Genomic DNA, 26636 nt, shown 5'->3' on the forward strand with positions numbered 1-26636 from the left:
AGCCTCGAAGGTAGGCTGATTAATCAGTGACGATCAGACCGAGTCAGACAAACACACTGAGCCATGAGACTTTTTGTTGGCGCAGCTATGCAGCTACCAGAATTACGGTGTTTCTGCTGTTGTTCTACATCATTAAACCACGGCTATGCTGCGCCATCATGCGCAGTAGATGCTGGTGCCAACAGGAAGCAGCCCTGTAGTAGTAGTTTATTGGTCCAAAACTGGCTTCACTGCTCTCCATTCAAATCAACGGGGTGGCTTCGTCCAGTAATATACTCTGTATGGTTGCCGCAATGTGTAGTTACATTTTTGGGGAAGTGCATGTCACGCTACGTTGCAGATTAACCTCTAAATGGGACTATAATTTACAAAATGATCATCATGCTCTATTGAAAAAAAACTAGAGATGAGACCATAAACTCATTAGTAAAGTGTTTACTGAGGTAATAAATCAAGGGCCATTTTCACGTAGACTTCTATATAATCGGACTTTGTTTTTGCACCCAGTGGAGTCGCCCCCTGCTGGCTGTTAGAAAGAAAGCAGGCACTTCAGCACAAGCTACACTGACCCAGAGATTTCCCTACCTAACACAAGCTGCGCAGGATTTGAATCTTTTTAGAATTTGAATATTAACATTAAGAACAAAGCTTTGAACTATTCAGTGCAGCCCCAACATTTACTTTTATTGGCTACAGTAACATAGTGAAAGTGTTTTAAACCTTTTAAAAAGGAAAGCACCCACACACACATTATTAAAGTGCGGTTCTCTGTTCTAACCGTAAACCTGTAACTCTAAGAAAAGACAGAGAGCATTCAGCATTTTCTGGTCTGGTACCAAAGGTAGTTTGTATCAGATCTGAATGACCAAGACGTCATGCCGCCTCTCTTCAACCTCAACCAGATCTGCTGTGCACCCATGGTCTTCCTCACCGTCAACCACATGAGGCCACTTCATACACTTACTGCTATTTATTACCATGCTATTTATAGTGCTTGAGATATTTTCATGAGTCTGCACATTTCAGGAAACATTTTTATCTTCAGGAATGTTTGCACTCTCGAGCTCACTAGCTAATCTTGTGCAGCAGTTTATGCACCATCAGCAAAACACTCAGGTCATGGGAATGCATATAATTTTATACTGAAGAGTTTACTGAGTCAAACCTGCTACTGTCCCCCAGTGAGTGGACCCTGGCTTCCTCCTGCCGATGTCCCCTGTCATTGTAGTTAGATTGTTGCTTGAGCTTCTTCTGCGCTCTCGGAAAGGGAGGGGTGAGCGATGACTGATGGTGCATTCATGTGGTGTCGGAATAATCAGAATCTATTTTTCTTGCTTAAATCTTTAATGCAAAAAAGAGAAATAACAAAATTCAATAATATACGTTATACTGAAATAGGCATAATGACTACTTTTACTTTTGGAGCTTTAAGTGTTGTACTTTTTACTTAAGTAACAGTTTGAATATATGACTTTTACTTGTAATGGAGTATTCCTACACTGTGGTATTTCTGCTTTTTACTTATGTGAAAGGTCTGAGTACTCCTTCCACCACTTTTCCTGTCTGCTCATCATCAGAGAAGATGGCTGTTCTTTGTTGGATGGGATTCTAATGACGTAGAACGCCAAGAACACTTGACTTTGATAAGCTGCTCCAGTCTGACAAAGGTTTATGTATTCTTTGTGCAGTACTGTGCTATGTTCTATTACCATGGCCCACATTTGCTGAGTAAATGCTGGTTAGCAATTAAATTAGGTCAGTCCCCGGGGTCTTGTCAATACATAATTAAAAGGACAGGATACAGACACACTTCTCTTGCACAGAATGAACCACTGTGTCATGTCAGGGGTCTGTGCTATAGCGTGGGGTAGTTAAAAATGCCTTATATTGAAAAAAAATTACTTTTTTTTTGTAAGAGGTATAATTATGAACCTTGGTAAAACACACAACTTACATTTTTCTTCAGAATATCCAGTCAGTCAAATAAATAATACTCTTCAAATCTAAAGTATAAAGGCTGGGTAATGCAGGGCCTGCTGGTGTTTCACAGACAGTGTGATGTGGCGCCAGCATTGAGACCGTGGCGTTTACATGACCAGCGGGTAACTCATCTACAGCTGATTCATCCTCCACCTGGGCAGCAGTGAGCTCATTCACTAAATATGCTTTTTGTCTGTTTCACTGTAAAATAGAACTTATAAAAGGGATTTGCTTGTTAAACTTGACTTTGGATATGTAATGCTACGGATTATATTTTAATCAGAGAATACAATACCCGTGTCTGAAGCTCAGATGTATTGTTCTCAACACTTTTATGAAGCATTCTTACTTTTTGGAATGGATATTTCCTATTTTATGTACAAATTGAATCTACTTTGCTCTGCTGGTCTGATAATCAGTCTAAGAGCACTAGACCAGTTTGAGTTGCCGAACAAAGGGTAATGTTGGCGTCTTTTTTGAGTTCTGTAACCAGGCTACAGCATGCAGAGGTTTGTTTTACATAGCGTTGTTTGGGGCTAAGATGAATCGGTGTAATTATATTCAGGGGCATACCCTTACCACTGTCACAAGTCCTGCTTTACTCAGTCTCTCCATGTCTCCAGACATTTCTCACTTCCCTCAGGCCCATGCATTACTTCTGAACTCTTCAGACTTGCCAGACTTGACCTTTTTTCTTGCCCCACTCCTGTCTAATCTCTTGGACCCGGTTTGGACCCTTTCCCTTGTTTCCTTGTGACAATCATGTGACTATTCTGCCAGGGCTACTGACACTATGTGCTCGTTTCCCTTTTCCACTTCATCTGCCAGCTAATGAGGTAACTGCTATGTTGAATCAGATCTGATAAATAGTGTTCGAAATTGCTGCTATCAAATAATGGAAGGTCTTGAAATAAAAATAAAAATTGGTAAAGTAATTTTATTTCAGTGCAGTTGAATAGTAAGAGATCAACCTGAAGAAATGTATTCACATTCCTCAATCTGCTATATTGGGTCCAAAACAGCAGTAAAATAAATGAGCCTCTGGGGCCGGAGTGTGTTTTATTGGTGTTCTTGGATCAAGTAGCCTTGTTCTACAACTTCCTGACAGAATCTGAGATCTTCCAGGGCCTCCTGGGCCCTTGCATTTTTTGGAAAGACTCATGGAGAAAAGGGGAGAATGTTTATAGTTTGAGCTTTTATATCCATTACACAATTAATGAGGTTGCCACAGGACATCCAGGCAGAGAGAGATATATTGGTAGCCTGATAAAGGTTTAGCGGGCTAGAAAGTCCAGGTCTTCATTTGTTCCTGTCTTGCAGTAGACAAACGGTACAAATGAGTACATATATGATTTTGATTTCTCCCGTGAGAGTCTGTTACAACCTCTGGCAGTAAAAATTCAGACATGGCAGCACATTTCTAAAGATGCTAAAGAAATCATTAAATTAAGTAGTAATTCAATCTTAAGCTTTAGTTCTATCTACTTTATAATAAACTGCAACAAATGGTCGTAATATCAATAAATTATTTACTAATGCGTTAGAGATCAGTTTTCATTGAGGAGAGCAACTTTTTGGTTTTTACTTCCTCAGCATGATATTTGCTTTGTATTTTTAGCTCTTCAAACGTTCAGGAAGATTTATTCACTTTTAAATTTATAACTGCAGTCTTGATGTCTTTATTAGAAAGGGAGAAATACTTTTTACGAGAGATATCGATTTTGATATTTGAGGGTTTTAAAACCGATATTCCGATATTTATCGGACAATAGTATTCTTTTCAGAAACATAACATAAACACAGACTATTATGCATAACATTTATGTGTACTTGAACAGAAGTACAGCTGATTGCTGTGTTTTGCTGTAAATTTTTTGTTGCCAACTGGTGAGTTGCAGAGTACACTCTGGAGGACGAACTATACAACGACAACACTCATAACATTATTCGGATCCGTCTGTCTGTTTCTTAATTGTCATTTATCGGTGTTTATAACAGCCAATTACAATTTTATCGGCAATTACCTAATATCGGCCGATATTTAAAACATTATTGTAGAAAACATTATTAATTGAATTGAAAAGAGACATTGAAAGGGATTTTTTGCAACTTGGCCCAAAAGTTGTTCTAATGAATCCCTTTTAACCAATCTATAAAACTAATAATTAACAATTAATAACCCATTAGTAACATTTTTTATAAAATGTGCCTTATTAGAAAGTAGCACTCTTATTTTTTTTTTTTTTTGTACAAAATCATTAAAAGACAAACTATCCAGCAATCCATCAGTTGTCTCATGCTTTACCTAAACAGCGGTGTCTCAGCTTTCTGTAGTGATCTAATCTCAGAACTGCCTGATTCATCAGATTGTTTTTATCATGAGAATGATTTTGGCCTTGGTTACCTTTTTTAAAACTTGCTTACATTCTGGCTTTGCCTGCCTCTGAAAGTAAAAGTCTGGTTTTGCATCTAAAGTTATAAATTACAGTAGTTGATTTCAGTGCCAAACTACACATCTGCAATACAATACCAATATATCCAGCATGTGGGAAAAGAGATCTCTGAGATAAACTCTGCTACTGATGGCATCCTGCCATAGATGAGTTATTTGAACAGCACAGAGCTCAGTGTCATCTGGTCAGATATTATTAATCTCATCCAAAACATGCAGCTCTATTATCGTAAGAATAAAAGATTACTGGTTAGCCAAAAATGCAGAGTAACAGCACTCTGTGTCAACCAGTTTTAAAAACAAATGTTCTTATGGTCGGTCAGAGGTTTCCCTGGAAACCAAATATTTAAAGAAAGTAGAAATATCAGCCTTCTCATTTTAATAAAGAATCCACACAGGGACACTGATAAAAGATTACTGTCTGGATTACTTCAAAACAAGTGAGAATGAGCTTGCCACCTCTCTGTTAAACAGTGTGTAACATAAGTAAAAAACAAACTGTAAACAAATAAAAAGAAGGGGGAATCTTTAACCACTTGGCAGCAACATTATATGCATACCTGTTTTCTTGTTGGACTTTGCTAAGGTCACACAATACTAGCAGGTCAACATGCATGCAGCATTTCCAGTATTAAAAAAAATATAAATGCAAAGAAGAGCTTACTGTAACAAGGTTTTTAGTGTGCAATTGAATCTACATAAAAACTTCCATATTAAATCAAACTGCAACCCCGTCTTTGCAGAATATGTCAATTGCTGCAGTAATTAAACTTACCACAGACTTTATCAGCAGTTATTTGTGCGAAGTGTAGGGATCCACCTTTTTCTTTCCTGATATTGATTCTGATTAGCGGTGTGGCAAGTATCGTATCGTTCACGATATATCAGAATTTTTTAAATACTAAAATAATTAATATCGTGATAATGGCAATATTCTGACTTAATGACGTCATACCGTTACACAGCAAGTGAAAGTAACATTGCTTACTCACAACTCAACATTGCTTTTCCCCTCTCCTTTATTGAGTTATATATCTTTTTTGTGCATGTAATACGTTTGCAAAGTGAGAAAACCCAAAGTCCACCCCAAAGGGAGTTCCCATCTCCCATAGAAAACTCTGCTCTGCACTGCCTGAAAACAGCTCGTTTGTAGTCCAGCCATTTCCCTTTCATCCCTGTGACAACACAGCAAAATGCGCATCATAACGCTCGCCAAGAGGGAAAACTGAACGGAAAAACACTCAGCTGCTGCAGCACACAGTGACGAGGGCCGCCTGCTGCCTCTCCTCTTCCTTCCAAACATTAGATACCCTCCAGGCAGTCAATGGACATAAAGTTGTTGCTGTGATGTAGAGACAGTGCAGAGTTAAAACTTTGTTGATACCGCTGGTTCCTTCGTGCTCCTGGCTGTTGTAACGACAGTCATTATGGTCCTTAGAACCACCCGAGTCCAAGTCTGAACGACCATCGTTGGCATCTTCACCTGAGGCCAAGAGGTTACGCTTGTTAAGTTTCCTCGGAAGTGATGAAAGGACAGCTGTCCTTTTGACGGTCCTGGCAAACGACCCCACTGAGGTTAAATAGCTGTAGTCTCTCAGATGTGGGATGAAACATCTTCTGGTATCATCAACCAAGTCCAGTTGCCCTTGACTTTAACCTTCTTTGGATAACTATGACCTGGATGACCTGGATGAACTTCCACAGACAACTTTATGGACAAATTAATAACCCACCACTCTGAAACTGTTGCTCCAGTATATGTTGCTAAGCTGGTAAGGGGATATACAGCTGAAGCGAAGCAGTGTTTACCCGCTTCTCAGGGTCCGTCCTACTCTGCTTCTGATTGGCTAGTAGTCCTTAACTAGGAATTGCGCATGTGCAACTCCCAACAAAGATAATGTAGAGGCAAGATGTATATAGCTAAAACGAAGCTTTCAACACACAGAGTGAAAAGAGGAATATGACAAAAATATGGTGTGTTTTGAAAATGAAACCATGTAAATCTGTTCTGATACAACCCCTTAAGATTATGAACCTGAAAATGTGCATAATACCACCTCTTTAATGTTGATTTATTGATTAACAATATTATGACAATTTATATCTTGTGGATCAACAAATCGTTTGTTTTTGCACATTTATTTAAAGGAAGATGATTTTTGAATATGGCTACTCTCTGATCCAGTGTTAGCTGAAGTGATAGAGAAATCATTTGGTAGTATGGTGGGCGTTATGCTGTAGACCAGTGGTTGGCAATAGGTGGCCTGCGGGCCAGAACCGGCCCGCCAGCAATAATAATCTGGGCGGCAGCCAGATTGCTTTTATGGCAGAAAAATAAAAAATAAATAAAATGATAGCAGCTGGTGCTGAAATAGATCTCAAGATCTCAACTGAGCTAAACATGCACACTAGTATACAAGGATTTGAAATAATTTGACTTTGTTCTGGCCCGCCATGTAACGGCTTGAAAAAAATTTGGCCCGATGCCAGATATATTTGCCGAGCCCTGGTGTAGACACATTCTCACAGTATCATGACTAATGCATGGAAATAAGGATGTAATTGTCCAAGAGTTCCTTGTAGAAACATGAAGTCAACTGATTATTCACAGCGGTAACATTTAATGTCCACAGATTCCAAAAGAGAGAGGAAAACCAGTCCTGATTTACTCATCACGTCCCTGTGTCCAGATAACCCCTGAGGTGGAATAACATCTGACATTTACAGTGAAAGAGGGAAATTCTTATTTTGGTCCTGTGTTAGCACTGGAAAACAACAAAAATCTCCCAGCGTTTTCGTTTGTCAGGACCAACATAAATCAGCGGGCTAATTACTTGTTTTCTCAGGAGGCAGACCTGAAGGAATTCTAAGAAAACAGATCAAAAGAGCCAAGAAAGGATCCATGTCGGCTTTACCTCTGACCTACTAACAACCTGAAGAGGACCCACAGAGTATTTACGACACAAGTTAACACAGGACCTTTTTAGATGTGTATATTTCAATTCCTTCTTTCCAGGATCATGAGTTATGTCTTTTAATATAATGCCGGTTGTAAGTTACATTTTACAAGGTGTTGTAAAAAAGGAATTCTGGGGGCACCATTTATCTTTTCCTCTTTTTGAAACTATTGGAATTGTTATTGGCAGACCTTTAACTCTAGTCTCCATTCATTCTCTTTAACCTGCAGTGTTATATGTGCAATCAGAGTTAAAACTGCATTAATGGCTGTAATTAATTTCTACAATGCAGTGCCATGAGAAATTAATCTATACAAAATATGTAATCCATTAATTCTTAAAAGACACACTGTAGCCTCCAGTAACCATAAAAAATGATTGATCTCAACATGTTTTGTGCACCTGTGTGTCACTATTATGTGTTGATTTGGTGTCAGACTAGATTGTAAATGAATGAGGATAAACAGATTTGTTTTTTGTGGAATGAGTTTTATGATATAGCAAAATAAAGTAACATGTTGTAACAAGAGGTGTTTCTTTTTAAATGGAATAATATGGTATGCAGTTAAGACAAGAAAAACGCCATCAAAAGTTGTTTTGAAAATGGAAAGAAAGAAAGATTAAAGCGGAGAAAGAAATAAGAATTTTATGAAATGAGAAATGAGTTTTAATAAAAAGCTGAGCAAATATGTCTTTGTCGTGGTGATTATGGCCCAATGAGTAGCAAAATTGATTTAGTAAATTCAATAAAAGAACAATAACTTCAATAATATTACCTTTCAAAACAAAGTTAAAAAATGTGTTACATTATAAACAAATAATAAAAGATTATAAAACTAAATAAAATCCAAAAATATAAGGTATAAAACAACATAAAATTTACACAACAAATATCAGTTATGAAAAAGGCTCAAGATAAAAGTGCATTATAAGAAGAGATTTAAAAGCAGATACTGAGTAGGCCTGTCTGAGATCCCCAGGCAACATGGGAAGTCCTTTTTACATGAAGCATTTCAGATTTAAAGAAGATTTACTAAAATCTATTTTAAATGCTCTTCAGAAGGCAGTCAGATATCTCTACATGCAAAAGAACGGGTTGGGGTTTAAGCTTTCATGTGTGAAATTTATTGAAAAAAGTAAACAACTAAAATAAATGAGCCATCTTCTCAGCGAACTCATGGAGACAATAGGTTATACAGCACATCCAATAAAAATAGAGATGTTTTGTGGTAAAACTCTAAATATAGGACCGCAGTGTTCAGACGCTGTAGACAGCATGCCAGCTCTAATCCCTCTCTGTCTGGAAGCGCTGACCTCTTTTGTTCATTTGATGGCTTATTACCGGTATTGATTTTGGCTCCTTAATTTTACAGACTTTGTGCAGGGAGGCAGATGACCCATGCACATATCAGCTACTGTTGGCCGTTAACACCAACAAACATCAGTTGTTCTGCTCAAGATAAATTCATTGTTTACTTTTATATATTTTTTGCTTTTTAAAGGAATGAGTTTCAATTGATGGATAAAATGTCCCCTGGTGTGATACCGGATCATGCGTGATGCCCTTGGATTAAACTTGTATGTTTTTGGCTTGTTGATGGAAGATTCTTCCTGGAGGACTTCATTTCATCTGCTCCAGTTGAATCTGAGCTAAAGTGGACAAAAGGTAGTATACTTTAAGAAATGACTGGCTGGCTTGTTTTATTCTGTATGTTTTGGGGAAATTGACATTCTAGGTCTCACTCAGCAGACATATTAATGTCCTTTACACTACATTACATTACATTTACTCATTTGGCAGATGCTTTTGTGCATGTTAGAGGTGTTATAAGAGAAAAGTGTGAGGATACATTTGGTAACCGCCATTTCAAAATAAGATAAAATATATTTACAAATTTGTAAGTGCGTATATATCCCTGTGTTTCTAACCTGTCTACTGTATTTGTGATATTTGAATATTTAGTGCACACCACAGTTTTCCTCGGGGTGATTGGACTTTTCCTGTTTATACTGCGATACTAATTCTGGACAACTGTTTTGTTGAAAATACACATCAGAGTACTCCCTTTCAAAGTTGATTTTGAATATCTTTGCTCTGTAGTTGCAACGTTTATTATTTCATGTATATTATACACTTTGTTTTATTATCTAAGTTAGTTACCATGATTTGATCAATGGCCCTCTTTGGAAAGAAAAACATACTACCACTATCCATTATCAAATGTCCATCAAAATGATTAAAAATATCCTTCATTTTTATGGAGTAGGATTATGAAAAACAAAGGGAATGTTTTACAACAATTGATGTTTTCTAGTTATCAGCTCACAGCTGTAATGTAACGGTTTCTGTTGTTGAAAACAGCAGCTGGCTGATTTGTCAGCACATCTGGTTTAGACAAACAACATCCATCGTTCAGGCTCCCTGCCTCACTGAGCTTTCCTCCTATCACTCACAGTTTGAGATGTTTGTGTTTACCTCACCATGGTTTTAGAGACAGGAGTCGCGTTCTCCTGGAGATGGAAGGCAGTTTGAGGCAAATAGAAATGAATGTTAACACAACCCCTGTCAGATGGCAGATTGTCACAGAATGACAACTTGTGGAGTTGTAGACTTTTTTTTGAATGCAGAAATATTGTACAAGTTGTCAATAGGATGCTTTTTTTAAAAGAATAATAATTAAGGCTGCAACTATACAAGTATTTTCATTTTCTATTAGTGTGAATATTTTTCTCAATCATCGACCAGTCGAACGTATGTTTTATAAAATGTGAAGGAAATTGTAAGAACATGTCCAGTTTCTCTCTGTTTATTTGACCAACACTTTAAAACCCATGTGATATTCACACTGATTGAAAAATGATTTAGGCTAATTTAGTCAACTTGCAAACTAGTTACGATTATTTTCTTCTGTCAATCGACTAATCAATTAATCACTGCAGCTTAAATAAATGAGAGAGAAAGAATTGGCTCTTGTTACCCATTTAAATATATATTTATATAAATGTGGGGATTTATCTTTTAATTATAACTAACTACTAGATAGGTTGAAATTATATTCGGTAGAGGTGTTTATGCTCCCCCTTAGGATGAATTGAAAAAACTTAAGTCATCCTTTAATTTTTTTTTTCTAGACACCATAAGAAGGTCGAAATTAATTTGTCCAGTTATTGGGTTTATGACCAAATACTTGGAATACTAATAACATTTCCATCAGCTTTAGCTGTACTTTGTGTTTACATTCATGTTAGCTAGCATACTAAACTAAGTTAGGTAACATGGTAAATATTATACCTGCCTCACATCTGAATGTTAGCATTGTCATTGGGAGCATGTTGATATTAGCATTTAGCTAAAAAATGTCTTGTTTAGCCAATAAAATGCCCAAAACAACTTTTTAGAGCCCAAGCTCACATCCTCAGATTGCTTGTTTTGTCCAGGCAACAGTCCAAAATTTTCTCAGTTAATCAACTTTATGTAATTAAATAGTAACCTCTTGTAAGCATTTAAATATTGTGCTAAAATACCAATAAAGTCATTATCACACCTTTAATCAGCTGCTCCATCCTTACAGCAGGCTCAGAAGCTTGTTGCTGATCGTTTATAAAACACCAAGTTTACCGCAGAATGTCCCTAAAGTTCAAATTGTCTGTGGCACGACTGTGTGCCAGTAACCCAATGGAAATGTTCCACCTCCCACAGTCACCCACATCATAAGGCACCAGTAGAGTTGTCTTGGTAATGGCAGATTGTTTTGGTTGGTTTGGGCAGTTGAGGCTGTGGCGTTTGATGAGAGGGACGTTTTTATGAGTGGCTGTTCTCTGCTTTGTCATCAGAAATAGGACCACCTCTCTGACCCGATGGCTTACAGTAATCATATGCTAAAATATTTAGACACCAAAAAGCATTAAACCACATGCCAGCCACCCTGTTAATCCGCCAAAGCAGGTTTGCCACTATCAAAATCTATAAATAAGCAGGACAAAGGTTGAAAGCCCTGTGTGTATGTGTGTCCCTACCTTAGACATACAGCCAGCCTCTGCTCAGGATCGTTTGGATTGCAGAAATTGGTGGTCTTTTGTAGTTCCAGTTATGTTAGCAGTGTATCAAACCAGACCACCGACACCCTATAATAGACCTGCAAATGATTGGGATAATCCCTCGGCTCCTTTATCAGCAGGTGAAACTCTACTTGCTTTTGGAGGCCTTCTCAGGATTAGATGGACAAAATATTTTTTCTTTCTACTTTGAAGAAGTGAGAGCACTACAAAATTAAGAAAATAAATTCCATTCACCTCCCATAATATTGGGGTAAAACATCAGTCATCAGACTGAAGAACAGTTTGAGAGGTTTGTTAAACTGAAAATAAACATCACAACACATGTTGGGCTTTCTTGCATCTCCTGCTGAAGGTTTCAGTGCAGTTCGTCACTAGGTGGCCTCTAGCTGCTTTTTTTTCTCTGTGGTACAGATCTGTTCCACAAGGGCTTCAAACCACTAAACATCTGACTTCATATCTGGAAGAACTTCACTCGTGTGCAGCAGGAAGACTGGGTGATTTGGTGTTTCCCACAGTCTGGCATGTTCACTCTGTGTGGTTGACTGCATTTCCCTCCATGCAACAAGTCTTGACTGTGGCCTGAGAAATGTATAAATTGGAACATCAAGGTTTTAGATACTTTAAATGATAGTTTAACAGTTTTTAAAGTCTAAATAATACAAAATCACTAGGGCTAACCCCGAATAGTCGAAGATTCGATGCTTCAGTGGGCGGAGCCTGATTTGTCAATCTCACAGCCGAAGCTTCGCAGCGAAACGAGGATCATGCCATTTGGCGATATGGGGATGCTCAACTTCTGATTTTACATAGAACCACCAGTTTTCTCCCAATAAGTTAATATACAGCCTATTACAATATAAATTTCAATGTATAATGCTGTAAATAAAAAAAAATGAGAAAAGGGGAAAAAAAAGCTTTTAATAAATGTTTTAAAGTGCAGAAATGTTACCCTAATCCTCAAGGTAGGGGGCATCAGTGCGCATGTGTAGGCGTAGCGTGTATGTGTGTGAGTGTGTAGTGGAAGAAGAGGAACTTGCTGTAGAGATGGACCCTTGGGGCTAAAATCCACTGACTCCATCTACGGCGCGTTACGGCTGCGCCACGGTTGCCGGAGCTAATCGCGTCCCCAGTGCGTCCCAGAAACGGCTCTCCTCCGCTCCGCAGAGAATAGGTAGCTGGTCTATTTTTTTCTGCTCAAGCAGCATAGAGCAGATCAAACCAGGCAGGAAGTCAGAGCAGAAAGGAAAGGGTCAACAGTAAGGCTCGGTTAAGTTGGAAATGTACACTGTAAGTTACAGTGACTAATGAATAGAGACTACAGCTCTGCGGCTTGTCAAGATTAAAGCGGAGTTACCGTGTGTTACTCCCCCGCTCCGTTTGGCTTTCCTGATGGACAGATAGCATTACTTCTTGCTAATGCCACAGTAACTGCTAGCTGCTGCTAAGCGGTCCAAATCTTCTGTACTAATGTTAGAGGTGTAACCACCAACACACCCCCGGAGCACCAAGCTTTCAGTCCGGGCAGAATCCGCAACAGCTCGTTTAGCTGCATGGTTAACTAGTTACACGCAGCAGCTTCTAAAAGCAGTAGTTGGTGGCTTAAGTAAGTGATAACGTACAACAATACAAACAATATTTTCTCCATCCAGTCTGATCCAGTTTCAGTAAAACCAAGTTGTTTTTCTACAGTAATCAGTGAGGGCTAGTCTCTGGCCCTAATTCAGCGCTGTTCAGCTAAGACCCGCCCATCTGCTGTGCTTGAGGAAATTGGTCAATCAGAAGCAAGTGGGCATTCAAGCAGGGGGCGTTAAAGAGACGGGAACTAAAATGGGAGTGTTCAGACAAAGGTTGAAAAGAGGTGCTGAAGCAGTGAACAGTATGAGAAAAATGTGTTTCAGAGGCTCACTGAAGTTAATAGGCATCAATTATTAAATGTTGGGACAAATTGTCAAATCGTTGTTGAGATATTTCTGTCTGGACCAATCAGCATTGCCCTTCTTATGTCCAGGCTGCTAGTGTAACAGAAATATTAATGTTGGTGAACCTTTGCATTTGCACATGTAATAGCGTTAGGGAAGGACTTCTTCATGCTACAATGGACAGAAGGAACAATTACAGCCTCCAATAACTCTTTTGTTGTTTTAAGATAATCTTGAAAAAATGTGAACCTATCCTTTTAAACTCTTATCTTTCTCAATGACAACAGTGAGATTAGAAGTTTTGATTACATTCCATTTGCTTTCCAGTAAATAATCTGGTACAGTGATGTTTAACTTACCATAGACATGTTTATCCAGAAGTTTGTGCTTACATTTCCAGTAGCCTGATAAGCATGACATCACCTCCCCTCATCCCGGCTGTGTTGAACTTGTTGTGTTTGGAGCACAAAGCAGCTGCTGCTTGATAAACTCTTGTCTGTTTGGACTTGTCACTGAAACTGAAGCCATCCTCATCTTCACTTAAATTTCTCACTAATGACTGATCTCCTGGAAATTATTAGAGGTGTCTGTTAGGCTGATACACGATGCCATCGTCCATTGGCGATGGCTGGCAGACATCATGACATTGTTCTAAGTATGCTTTGCACCTGCCTTGGAATTCCCTTCTCCTCACACTCAGACCCCATCCACACTACTCCGTTTTAGTTTACAAACAGAGAATTAAAACAAATACCATCTCCGTCCACACCTGTGTCTCCGCTGCGTTTTGGAGTCTACATTAAAACGACGTGAGCGGCTGCGTCATCGTCTCTTAAGTCCTCCGTTTTGTCCCGTCTTCACTAAAACGCCCTCCGGAGTTTTGAAACGTAAAACGGGGTTGGCAGCGTTTCCAAATTTCTCAGTTTTAGGTCTTTGTTTTCATCGTTGTAGTCTGGATGGGAGGTGCAAACGTAGCAAAAGGTCTCCGCTTTAACTCAAACGCCATCTGCTCCATTTTCTCCATCAGCTGTATGTTGATCAGTATGTTTTATAAAGTCGCCTAAAAGACTGAGAACGTGTCTTTTTTCCATATATTTCCACCTGCGATCCGTTATCACGGCAGCAGCTGAGCCGCATGTCGACTTATTAATGATGCAGCCTATCAAACAACTGAAACCAACCTCTGCACCCTGTGTGTTCACTGTTGCTTTACCTGCTCCGTGCGTAAAATATCCACCGCGACTTGCACATAAGACGACTGCACATAAGACCCCCGCGCGCCCGTGCACCTGATGACATCGTCCATCCCGATGTTTCATTGTAGACATCATCCAATGGAAATTTTGTAGACATCGCCCAACCTTAGTGTCTGTTCAGTTTTGGTATATCTGGAGTTGCATAAAACAGCTCCTCAAGAAAAAGATCTCTCCTGCAAACAGAAAGATATAAACAAACTGACATGTTAAAGCTGTTTGAGATAACAGTGAAGTAGCCTTTTGTCTAGAATTACTTGGAAGGTCAAACATTGTTTATGAATTCTAAACTGAATATGTTTTATTGCTCTTTTCTTTTGACCTCACAAACTGTATTGCAAGTGATGACTGAGCTTTCTGGTTGCAGTTGAATGGGCTAGTTGGAGAAACACCCTCTGCTGATTGATACCTAGTTTTATTTTTCTCCCATTTCTAAATTTGTCTGTAGCACATTTTCTTTTTTTTTTCTTTTTTTTTTTTTTTTAATTAAATGTGACTTCATGTGGTAAATATTTGGTTGCACTTGTGTTCATTTGTTAATGTTTCCTACCACGTTTTATACAAATAGAATCATGAGCAAAAAATGTTCATGGCTTTTCACGCATCTTCTGATCTGAAGTTTCCTCCTGTAGTGGCTTTTACTCATTCAGACTGGAGCCAATAAGCTAGTATATTGATCTAATTCAGTCTTTGCTGCAGATATACTGTGGCGACACCTGGAAGCTCTGTTTGACCAATGTTTCAGAATAGCTAAATGCTTAAATAAACTCTTTAGATAGATGGATATTAGATGTGGAATCAAACTTTTTACCCCCTATGATTCTGAATTGATTCACAAATGCTGAAAGTAGATTTTTGTACATCATTGATAAAGCTATGTTGACATATCGAAAAGAGTACAGTGCAGCACCTGGACAATGCACTAGAGTTATCTTGTAGTTCATCTTATAAAAGGGAAAACATGGCTGCAATTTGGATTTAATAACTGAATTACTGCCTTTTGCGTGATGAAAGTGAAGCTTTGTTGTGGATATTCACTGAACTCCAGCACTAACACACGAGGCCTGCTGAACAACCCGTACTCCCAGCCAACTCTGGTCGAGTGAAGAAATTAACGTGACTCGGACACAGTCCATTTCATTCCAAAAGACCTGCACCTGTGCAGTGTTATGATAAGTGGCTGAGTTTGTTTTTTTGTCAAGGACTCTAAAGACTTTATAGTGGCTTTACCACAGATAGATGGGATGGAGCCTGCAAAATGTCACTTCCATGTTTGCCACGTTGTACACAAGTTTGGTTTCCATTGTTAATCACACAGATGGGGCCAAATTTCATTAATCTCAACTGACAGCAATTCCCATTTATGTATCTCCAACCTTCTTTTATCAGACATAAAAGCATCTTGTAAAGATAATGATCAGTTGCAGACACTACTGTCCACTTCCTTTCAACTGCAGAGAAAAATTATGTGCTGTGCTGCCTCAATGTGGCCCGGTGGCTAGTTGAAAACACACTGTATCAACATGATGTATTTATTTTAGTCTGAATGTACACTTTATGCCTTCTGTGCTGCAGAGCTAGTGTTTACGTTGATGGCCAGCCACCTTATCTGCACATCAGTCAGCAACCGATTAGAGGCAATAATTTACCTCTGCCTGTTCCCAGTTGAACATGGTGCAGTTGTTTTGTTAGAGTTGCCATATTTCACTCCACCAAGCCATATTTACTGTTAAAATACTGTTTGTATGTCCAATTAATTTATGCTTGAACAAGTTTAGGTGTCACATTAGCATTAATCTTTATCTTTAGTGGTGTTATTTAAATTTTAGAAATCGGCCTCAGTTAAGTAGAGTGCTTAATTTCAACGTTTAAGCTTTATCATTTAACAGTAAACTTTCACAGAGGTTTTAATAGACTATTTCTCATATGGATGAAAAACTGCAGACCTCACAGTGAAAGACGTCACAGAAGTGAGAACGATCACTTCGTGCTCCCACACATTTTCCATATGGTCCTCTCCAAGTCAAGACCGCAGAGTTCCTGCAGCTGTGTGCATAAAAGCGCTGAGTAGCTGCTAACTGAGGCCAGATTGAGTAGCCTCTGTGAAGACCAGCCATCTCCCACATTGGGGAAATGTCAGCTGGACGCAATGAGACAGGCCCTGAAAGCGGGGAGGCCCTGCTGGAAGCACAGCTCTGCAGAGTACCAGTGTTATAACTTATCTGGGACTGTTTTCAGCTGTATGCCATAACTTGTGTACAAAGTGACATGTTTGGAACCACAGTGTTAAGCTGCCAACACAGTAGAATCAGCAGCACATGAATATTTTGACAATATTTGAGAAGGATTTCTGTCGGCCAACAGAAACATTTTCACGCTGTAATTATAGTTATCCTTATTTGTAAGATACAAAAGATAGTGTATGATTTTATAGCCCTAAAGATACTGGATTTTTGAGGCTGTTATGGGTATGGATATTTGGGCGTTTTTTAAAAAATCTGTTACTGACATATCAGCTGATTGATGTTAACGCGCAACATAAACAATCAAGAAGTGAGCAGGAGGTTTTACAGTTAAAGAAATCATAACATCTGCCGAGTTATTAATCTAGCTCTACATCATCTGCAAGTGAAGCAGTTTTTAGCAAGATCTCATCCAGTCTGAAATTGGTTTGCAAGTTTAAATGTGAACACATTACGATGTAAGACTGTAAAGACCTTGGTCGAGTCTTCCACTACGATCCAACCCTTTCCCCAACTTTTACATAATACTCATTTGTTTTGGCAAGTTTTTTTGTGCTACATAGAAGTAGTAGGTCAAGGTTGATTGTAGGCACGGTGGCTCGCGTCATGAGTCTTGCGTGGTTGGGTAAAGGCGTTTTGGTTACGGTTGGGGAAAGTCACTTTTAAATTTGTTGGTATTTAACCAAGACTGCGATTTTTTTTCCCCAACGTTAATTGAGAGCCATAAGTGCCTAAATATAACTAAAACTATTTCTAATTGTGCGTTAGTTGCTTCAAGCGGATTTTATATTGCATATAAATTAAATAAAAACATGTTAATTTTGCAGATTTGTCTTGTATATGAAACTTTTATGACTTGACAGATAAATGTTACTTTCAAAACATACATACATGCATAAACGCAATTTTCCAGGAGACAGGGCTGTGCTTTTCACTAGCTCTGACCTCAATTGGGATATTTCCTGATGTACCACAGAACAATTAATCAATTGTACCTGAAGTGTATCCTTTGAATAAATGTAAGATAAATCTATATTTAAAAAACGAAAACATACACACACACTTTTTATTATGAAATACTAGATAGTAGAGCAGGACGATTTGTGCTCATATTCACTGACAAGGTTTGTACTGTAAATATGCTCAACTATCTAGCTAGCATCTCCCGGAGCCTCAGGCTCTGGTCTGAAAGCTGAGCAGGACTGTATGGGACGCAGTCATGTGACTTCACACGCGGTATTATGTTTTTAAAGGGAAATATTAACAGGATTTTTAACTGACGCGGTAAAATGACATCAGTTAGAGGTTCTGTATTTTGGTTTAGATTACTTTTCAATTAATGGTCCAGCCGTACTAGATAGTGATAACTCTTAAGGACTTCATAAACTATTCAAATTAAACAATCTGGCTGAACTCCTCACAACATAAGCGATAAGGGTAGACATTGCTTTGGTAGGTTTGCTTAAGGTTGCTTAAAGGGTTTTCTTGCATTCAGATACATTTAAATATTGCTCGGGCACTTTCATTTAAGTTAGATGTTGAATTGTGCCATATTAATATTCCAAACAGAACATAGCAGGATTGCAGTTGGCATGAATGTCATCAACACCCGAGAGAGGATTACAGTCCAATGCAGTGATGTAAGCATCAGTGGAGACCTTGGCATTAAGTGTTCCACTTGATATCTGAGTTGACACATTCACAGCTTCATTCGGGTGGATTTTTTGCAGATGTATTTTGGGACAATGTGTGGTACTGCTTCAGAAAGCCTAAGAAGATTTGAGTTCCCTCTGAGTTGGCAAGCGTCAGTGTTATTGTGACAGAGATTTTGTGCACAAACTGTATTTGGAAAAATCTAGAATCGAAATGATCGTCAACAAAGTACATCGAAAAGGAGCTATGAAAGTCTTTGTCATTGTTGCAGTAGAAAGTTATTTATACTTAAGTGATCATAGCAAATACAGTTAAAGGTTATGGATTTATTTTAAAATTCTGACTGAGGCAGATTATATCTGCTGTTGAAGTCTGAAGGAAACTCTTTGTGTGGTTAATAACCCCTGAACATCTTCACTTTACAACACTGAGTTCACTTGGGCATGCAGCAGTGACAAAAGACTCTCCTAATGCAGTCAATGCCTGTCTTACATTTCTTTGTCTGTTTTAATTGACAATGATAATTTCTCTCCCTGCTCAATAAGACCATTAATTCAGCAAATGAACCGATCAAAGGGAGAAAATGAAGCACCAAGATTATTTTGGGGAAGTGTGGGCTAAATTGTGTCGACTAGAACACCAGACACAATTTCCTTTTTGTAGTTTGTAACGCTGGGGCAGTGTTTCAAATCTTTTCAGGTGTTCAAATAATAAAGGGGTTCTGAACAATTGTACATAGAATTCCTTATCTAATATGAATTAAGAAATGTAATGTCAGTCAGTTGGTCTGTTGGTTGGTCCACCACTTTGGCTCAGACTGAAATATCTCAACAACTTTTGGATGGATTGTCATGAGATTTTGTATGGAAGTTCAGTCACTAGAGGATAAATCCAACTAACTTTGGTGATCCCCTGACTTTTTCTTGCACCACTGTGAGCTTGAACTTGTTTTTTTTTTAAGTAAAATCTCAAAAAACTGGTTAATGGATTGCCATGAAATTTGGTACATGCATTGCTGTTCCCCTCAGGGTAAACTGTAAAAACTGATTGACCCCTTAATCTATTCAACTAAAGATATTCTAATACTTTAGTTAATGAGCAAATACTTGACATACTAATGACATTCCCATCCGGCTGAGCTGCACTTTGTTTATTTCTAATTAGCCAATATTAGCATGCTAACACGTTAAACTAATATTCTGATTCTTATTCTAAGATGGTGAAATGTAAATATTATACGTATCATTGTCATTTGTCCACCCAGGACGGTAGCACAGCTTTGTCGTTGTTGAGTCAAGTCAAGCCTTACTAAATGCAGCCAGCTGCTGGATTTGCAACCTAAATATGAATTATATGCACCTGCTTTATTAAAGGTGAACGCAGTTATTCATCTCATTACTATGACAGTAACTACAGTGATGACCGACTACCGATTGCTGATCTTATTAAAGATATCGGGCTCTAGCTCATCCCAACCAAACACAGCTGTTAATGAAGGGTCACATTCAGTACAGATCATTCACCAGTGTCACTCTAATCCCTAAACTAATGCCTGCAAGTGCAGATCCTCTAATCTGCACTTGCAGAGCACAAGCTCATTAGAGCTCCCACACTGAGACAACAAAGGGAAGGGATCTCCACACAGAGTTTGCCGTCTGTGGTTTTGGTTGAAGCTGTTCATAGTAGTAACTGAAATCAGAAGCTCCCAGCAGATGTGCTGGCGAGCCTCAGGATCGACCTGAGAGGGATTTGTGATGCCTTCAGAGCCATATTAGTTCATGTTTGTGTGAGCTGGGACATCTCTGGTCTGCTCAGTGTCTGAACATGGCCTCTAGCTGACTCAGAGTAAGACTGGTAAGGATGTAACACCACATATGAGGATGCATGGCTCTCTATCTGTCTTTTGTTGTTTGATTGTCACCCAATGTTAATATTATCAACACGATCAGGTGTCAGTATTTTGAGGCTTCTTAACACAACTCACACGCTACAGCTCACCTCTCACTGCCACTATTTTTTGATTTTTTGAGTATTTAATTTATTATGTGTTTAAATCCCGTGCTTGTACTTTAGCTTCCTGTCATTATTTCACCTCACATAACCCTCCTGTCTCGTCAAGTCTATCCTTTTTGTGATATTTGACCAGAAGCAAATCGTGAAACTAATTTTTGGCAGATGTTTCTTACAAGTGACTCACAGATGTAGATTCTTACAAGCATCTTGCAAGTCATGGGTTTACACGAGTTACAGTGGGTCATTAAAACTAATGAGGTCATCTAAGAAGTGTTTATGAGTTTCTGACAGTTTGTGGATAATAAATCTGATGAGCCTCACTGGAAAAAACTCACAATCTAAAAGTCCAGATAAACCGATATGTCACAGTATTATCTTGGTATATGATCTGATTATTAGGTTATTGTCGGTATAGCTAGGGATCTTGCAACATACGCTCATTTGCATTTTCTTTTGTGAATTTTCTTGAAATTGTGTTAAAATTTGTCGTTTGATTGTAGTATATACACCTTTATCTATTAAATTATAGGAAATGTATGTGCCAGATGATTCCATTTTAGAGAGACCTGAAACAAAAACTTTCATTGAACACCAAACAAAACTAATGTAGAACTATTTAAACAGTAGCTACTTTACATAAAACATTTACAAAGCAACTTTATTTCAAATGAGGCTGTTCCCCATTCTGTCTTCTCCTTAGTTTGTACTCTTTAACTAGAAAAGATCAAACAACTCATACACCTCCTACTTTAGAGCCTCTCAGTAATTGTACAGCTACATAATTGAACATTATGTAAGTAACCATGTAAATATGTCAACGTAATGCATGTCTACATGAGAGGGGAAAATAATGAGTCATTGTACAACGTCTTTTTTGCAATGTAATTAAATTGAATCTCTGTCAGCGCAGTTTACAACATCGTGTTTGACAACTTAGCACATGTTTTCTCAGGTTTTGTGCATCTTCGTAAAGGAAAAACTCTTAATAGTCAAGTCATTGTTATTTCCATTCACGTTTGAAAAAATAAAGCTGCTACATTTACTGACCTCATGGTTAATTTTAGGTGAACAGTTGAGCCTAAACTACCCATGACTTATTGAGCTCTATGATTACAACCCTGTCTAAAGGTCAGACTGGAGACGCTTTGCTTTTCTTTATGCCATTTTCAGCCTGTTGAGATTAAAGAGGACTGGACCAAGCAGCATGTCAGCTCCGCTGTATGGATTGGATGAATCAACCATAATTTCTAGGAAAGAATGCCACTGTATAAACTACCAACAAATGTTTAGTCTTAGGCCAGTTCTGAAAGCAAGCCATTAAGTGCACCGGAGTCTAAAATGTATTTCAGTGCACAAAAAGAAAGAAAACCTTCTTCTTGTATTAAAAAGAATCCCATGCTCTCATTCTCAAAACAATTCAGTGATTTAATGCAATGATGGTAAAACAACCATCCAAATCCAAGCTTGTTTTGTTGAAAACTTAAAGATAATCATTTTATTGTTACATTAGCCGAGATAAAGAAAAGTGTGTAATCCTCCAAATTGAGAAACTGGGAGGGGGGAATTATTTGCTTGAAATAATTTATTGATATTCAAAATAGATCGTTCACTGTCAAAACTCTGTCCAATACTGGAATATATTTTACTTATTATCATATGCAGCAAATATTCACATTTGAGAAGATGTAACCAGTGAAGTGTCTACATTTTTGCTGTAAGAAAACAAAAAAATGTTTATTTTTTTTGTCTTTCACTTTCTTTTATTAAATCTTAATACTTTGCTTCTCTCTGCTCTGAAGCAAAAACCGCCTTCTTACTGTAGTCTACATTAATATTTCACTGGACTTTTCTGTATCTTGTTGTGGCCACATGTTAAATCAAAGCTCAGAATAAGGAATTGGACCTATTTATTTTATTTTTTTAAGTTGAGGAAGATCCATCTGTAACGCCTGCTTTAATCTCCAAACACAAGAACACCTGTGTTTAACACAGGGTGGTTTTGGTGTGGCCTGAGTCTCCTCACGGAGCCATCTGCTTGGCAGATTTACTCATGAATGTGTCTGACTGTTGTACTTTTTTTACTACTACTGTTCACCCTCCTTTTATTGTGGATATCAAAGTTTAATTCAGAGGTGCTAATAGTCTTTCATTTTAGTGTAGTAATTTTTTGCTATGCTAGCAGTGTGACTCCAGGGATGACAATGTTGGTCTGTCGGTCACTCTGTCCACAATTTTAGTCCAAATATGTATTTTAACTATTTGAATAATAAATAACTATTTTATGTCTTGTAAATGTTGTATAGACTTTTAGTGATCCCCCCATTTTTCCTCTAGTTCCTCCAACAGGTTAACATGTTTGTTTTTTAAGTAAAATATCAACAGCTTTTGGATCTATCGCATGAAATTTGGTTCATGCAATAGATCCCGTGAGGATGATTTGCAATAACTTTAGTGACCCTTAACTGTTAATTTAGGGCCATCATTAGGTCAGATTTTAAATTTATCCAACACTTGCCTGCAAAACTAATGACATTGAGCCTCAGCTGTGCTTTGTGTTTAGTGCTGTAATTAGCCAGTGTTAGCATGTTAACACGTTAAACTAAGATGGTGAACATGTTAAACATTATTCCTGCTAAACATAAATCATTGTGAGCATGTTAGCATGCTGATGTTAGCATTTAGCTCAGAGCTGTACACTCTTAGTCTTAAGTGTTTTTGTGTCAGTAGCAATAGCTTGCAAATGTTCTATGGTTCGTGCTAGAGCCACATGGGCTGTATTGCAATGTGTAGTACATGTGAAACACATGTGGAGGCTTAAATTAAAGGGGGCCACAGTATGACCTATTTACTTGGTTCCACACACATTCTCATTCTTTAGGGCCCTCAGACCGGATACCTGGAGTCTTCTGAACCTTAGGAGAAGATTTGATTTGATGAATAGTGGCATGTTTTATGAGTTTATCCTCTGCTTGGGGAACCTCTTCAACTTGAACTCTATTTCAGACATGCTTCTATTTCCTGTTTCAAGATCTTGAAGTACAGACACGTATTGTCTTTGTACCTCGTGGCTTGGTTTACCTGACCCAATCATCCTGCAATGAAAAGTGACAAATCTACTTATCTCTGTTGTGCCATCAGATTAGTCAGGATTTATTGTTTCAGTCCATTAATTTGACTCTTTGATGCTCCTCCTCCGTGTCAGTTTATATAAACAAAGCCAGAACAAACGTTTCTAACTGGAATTTATTTATTTTTCTTTAAGAGTTCAGAAGTACAGGTCAAATCTTTTGATAGGACTTTAACATTTTGTTCACCAACTGTGGCTCCATGTAGACTCAATAATAGTAATGTATTTGTATCTTAAGAAAAGGTCTCAAAACAAACCAGTTGTTAAACAAAACATCGATGCAAAGAATTTGTGTCAATGCTTTTAAGTAATCGAATTATTTAAATTACTCGATAAATCATTTCAGCAGAGCAAATTAATCTTTTTTAAAGCATAAATGTCAAGTAGATCCCCAGTCATATCTTCTCAATAATAAATTTACTACTTTTCTTCATCTTATGTGGCAGTAAATGTTTTTTCTTTGGGTTTGGGACTGTTGGTCAGACAAAAAGGAAAATTTGAAAACGTCACCTTGAGCTTGAGAGAATTGTTATGGGCATTTTTCTTTTACTAATTTCTGACATTTTATAGATCAAATGATTGATTGGTTAATCTGGAAAGCCATCAGCAGGTTAATCAGCAATGAAAGTAAGTAATCTGAATGGTCCTACTCAATCTAAAGGTCTTTTACACTTTGTATTCACAACAAACAATAAACCAGCATATCGTGAACATCTTCACCAGTCTCACAGACTCGCTTTAAAGATTTAAGCTGCTTTATCCTCATCTAATCATATTAAGATTAAACTGTGTTGACTGCGTCCGTATGGTGACATGTTGCCTGTTTCCCCAGCTGAACCTCAGCTAGTCTTGCAGTTTTACATTCAGGTTTGGGACCAACTGATACCACATATTCCCTTGCAGCTTGCTTTCATTTTAATCCAAGATGGCCAAGTTAAAAATGTGTCTGTTTCCTGCTCAAAGCATCTGTTAAATGTATGAGGACTTAACTTTGTCAGCGCAAGAAATAACTGTGTCCGAGCAAGGAAACATTTCCTCCGGGAATTGGCCTCAAAGCAGTTACACTTTTATCTGTGACTTTTTATTAATTTATCGCCAGTTGGATAGTAACGGAAACTATTCAATCAGGGAATTCGCCACAGATATATTCAATTAAGAGTGCTTGCATTTAAATGTGGTTTTAGCTGCTGTAGATATTCACCACAGCAACAGAGCTGGAGTAAGAGTCACACGGTGAGTCTTTGTGAGCTGAGGGATTGATGGGAATAAGGAGCAGTGGTGATGGATGATTGTGGGGGATTTCCTCAAAAATGAGTTGTTTTTTTTTTAATTTGAGTAAAATGAACAAAGAGTATGGTTGGTTTCTGCAGCCTCAATCGTGCAGGAGACTATCATAAATAATTATTGCAAAGTTAATGCAGTTGAAAGGAAACGTCGGTCTGCTGTCTACATTCTGACTTCACTTTCCTCTCATTCCTGGCTTCCCCCTCTAATTTTCCTGCACAACCACAAGCACTGCTCGCTTTGTCATGACTCCCAGTAACACTGGCATCTCATTTAAAGGCAGCAGCAGCCCAGCTCTGCATCCATTAGTTACAGTAGAGGGAGGGAAGAAAAGCTGTGGAGGGAGGGAGAATGACGGCTATTTAAGGGTTGGAGTTTAAGCAATGGGGTCTGACCTAAACACTCCTCACACTTTAAAAGACATTTGCTCCCACTCTCTCTCTCTCTCTCACACACTCTCTCTCTCTGTCAGTAAAGGAGCTGAACCTCCTGCCTGAGCTTTGAACGGTGAGGGAAGATAAGGAGCTGGCTGAGGGAGGACTGACAGAGCTGCCACCTTGCTGGAGAGGCTGCAAGACAGAGCAGTGACACAACAGAGCAAAGCATCATTTTCTTGGCTTCAATGAATGTGTGGAGACTCTGAGGAGCGCCTCATCTTACCTGATCGGGCTTGTGATAAGTAGATTGCACTAGTACAGGTAAGAAGATATAATTATCCCTGATAGAAATGTACTTGGATTTGATGTGACAAATGTTTTAATTAATTTGTAAATGCCCTTTGAGTTGAATTCCAAATATTGTCTTCAAAATAGAGATATATACAGTAGTAGTTTGACACATCATCAGTTGTATTTTTAGCTGTAGATTTCTGTCTAGCACAGGTTACCACAACACCAGAAGGCATTGATTATAGTTTATTGAAATTACATTCCTGGTGTATACTGCAACTTCTTCCTCAGACACACATAGCAGCCAATGCAGAGATCAGAGGTGATGACTGACTCGGGGAGTGAACATGTGGAAGAGTTATCCACAGCTTTGATCGTCTTAGTAGAAGGGCCAGCACGCTTCATGCCAAAAAAAAGATTCTCTCAGATTTTGTCAGGTTGTAGATCAATACTCCAAAAATAAAAACTGTCCATCTGTTTGTGTGTGTGTGTGTAAGTATCCCTGTGTCTGGTTAGGTTTTGCAGACTGATGATTCATCTCATTACCTTGGGCAATGCAATTCAGTTCTCAGTGTGTCATTTTTCCATCATGGAGATTACATTAAGGGAAAAGTGGGTGGCAGGATTTGCCAGTGTGGGCAAGCAGAAAAAATACTTCCATCCATTCAGTACAGGAGCCCTACTTAATTGAAGTCTAAGTCTGCGTTACGGTGGTTTTAACTTATGTACAGAAATAAATATTTCGGCTAAAGATTAGAATCATCCAGTTCCGCGGATGTACTGTAGAACCGTATTCAAGCTATTTGTTTTATCTCACAGCCTGCAAAATTCCAACTCCTATCTAAAAGCACATCAACGCCCATTCACAGCTATCCAGGCTGGAGTCTTTTACAGCCTCTCTGCTATGTGCTAGATGTCCTGGGATGCGTCTGTGCAGCAGAGTGACATAGGTGTCTCAGTGAGCAAACGTCTGTCTGAGGGACAGCTGGTTTAGTAGCTGGAGCTCCCCCAGGGCTCGTCCGACACAG

At 38.4% G+C, this 26636-nt stretch overlaps 1 protein-coding gene across 4 annotated transcripts in view; it reads left to right on the forward strand.

Annotated features, from left to right (window-relative positions):
* The window catches only part of tnca (tenascin Ca), a 69862-nt gene that overhangs the window by 12032 nt on the left and 31194 nt on the right, over positions 1–26636 (forward strand). Inside the window, exon 2 of one of the 4 annotated variants that reach the window (XM_046066531.1) lies at positions 25413–25638. The gene's annotated coding sequence lies outside the window, so the exon portion shown is untranslated. Of the gene's footprint in view, positions 1–23130; positions 25639–26636 lie in introns of those variants that run through there. The other 3 variants (XM_046066532.1, XM_046066533.1, XM_046066534.1) reach the window with 3 other exon arrangements.

The sequence above is a fragment of the Micropterus dolomieu genome, linkage group LG13, assembly GCF_021292245.1.
Source record: "Micropterus dolomieu isolate WLL.071019.BEF.003 ecotype Adirondacks linkage group LG13, ASM2129224v1, whole genome shotgun sequence".
Lineage (NCBI taxonomy): Eukaryota > Metazoa > Chordata > Actinopteri > Centrarchiformes > Centrarchidae > Micropterus > Micropterus dolomieu.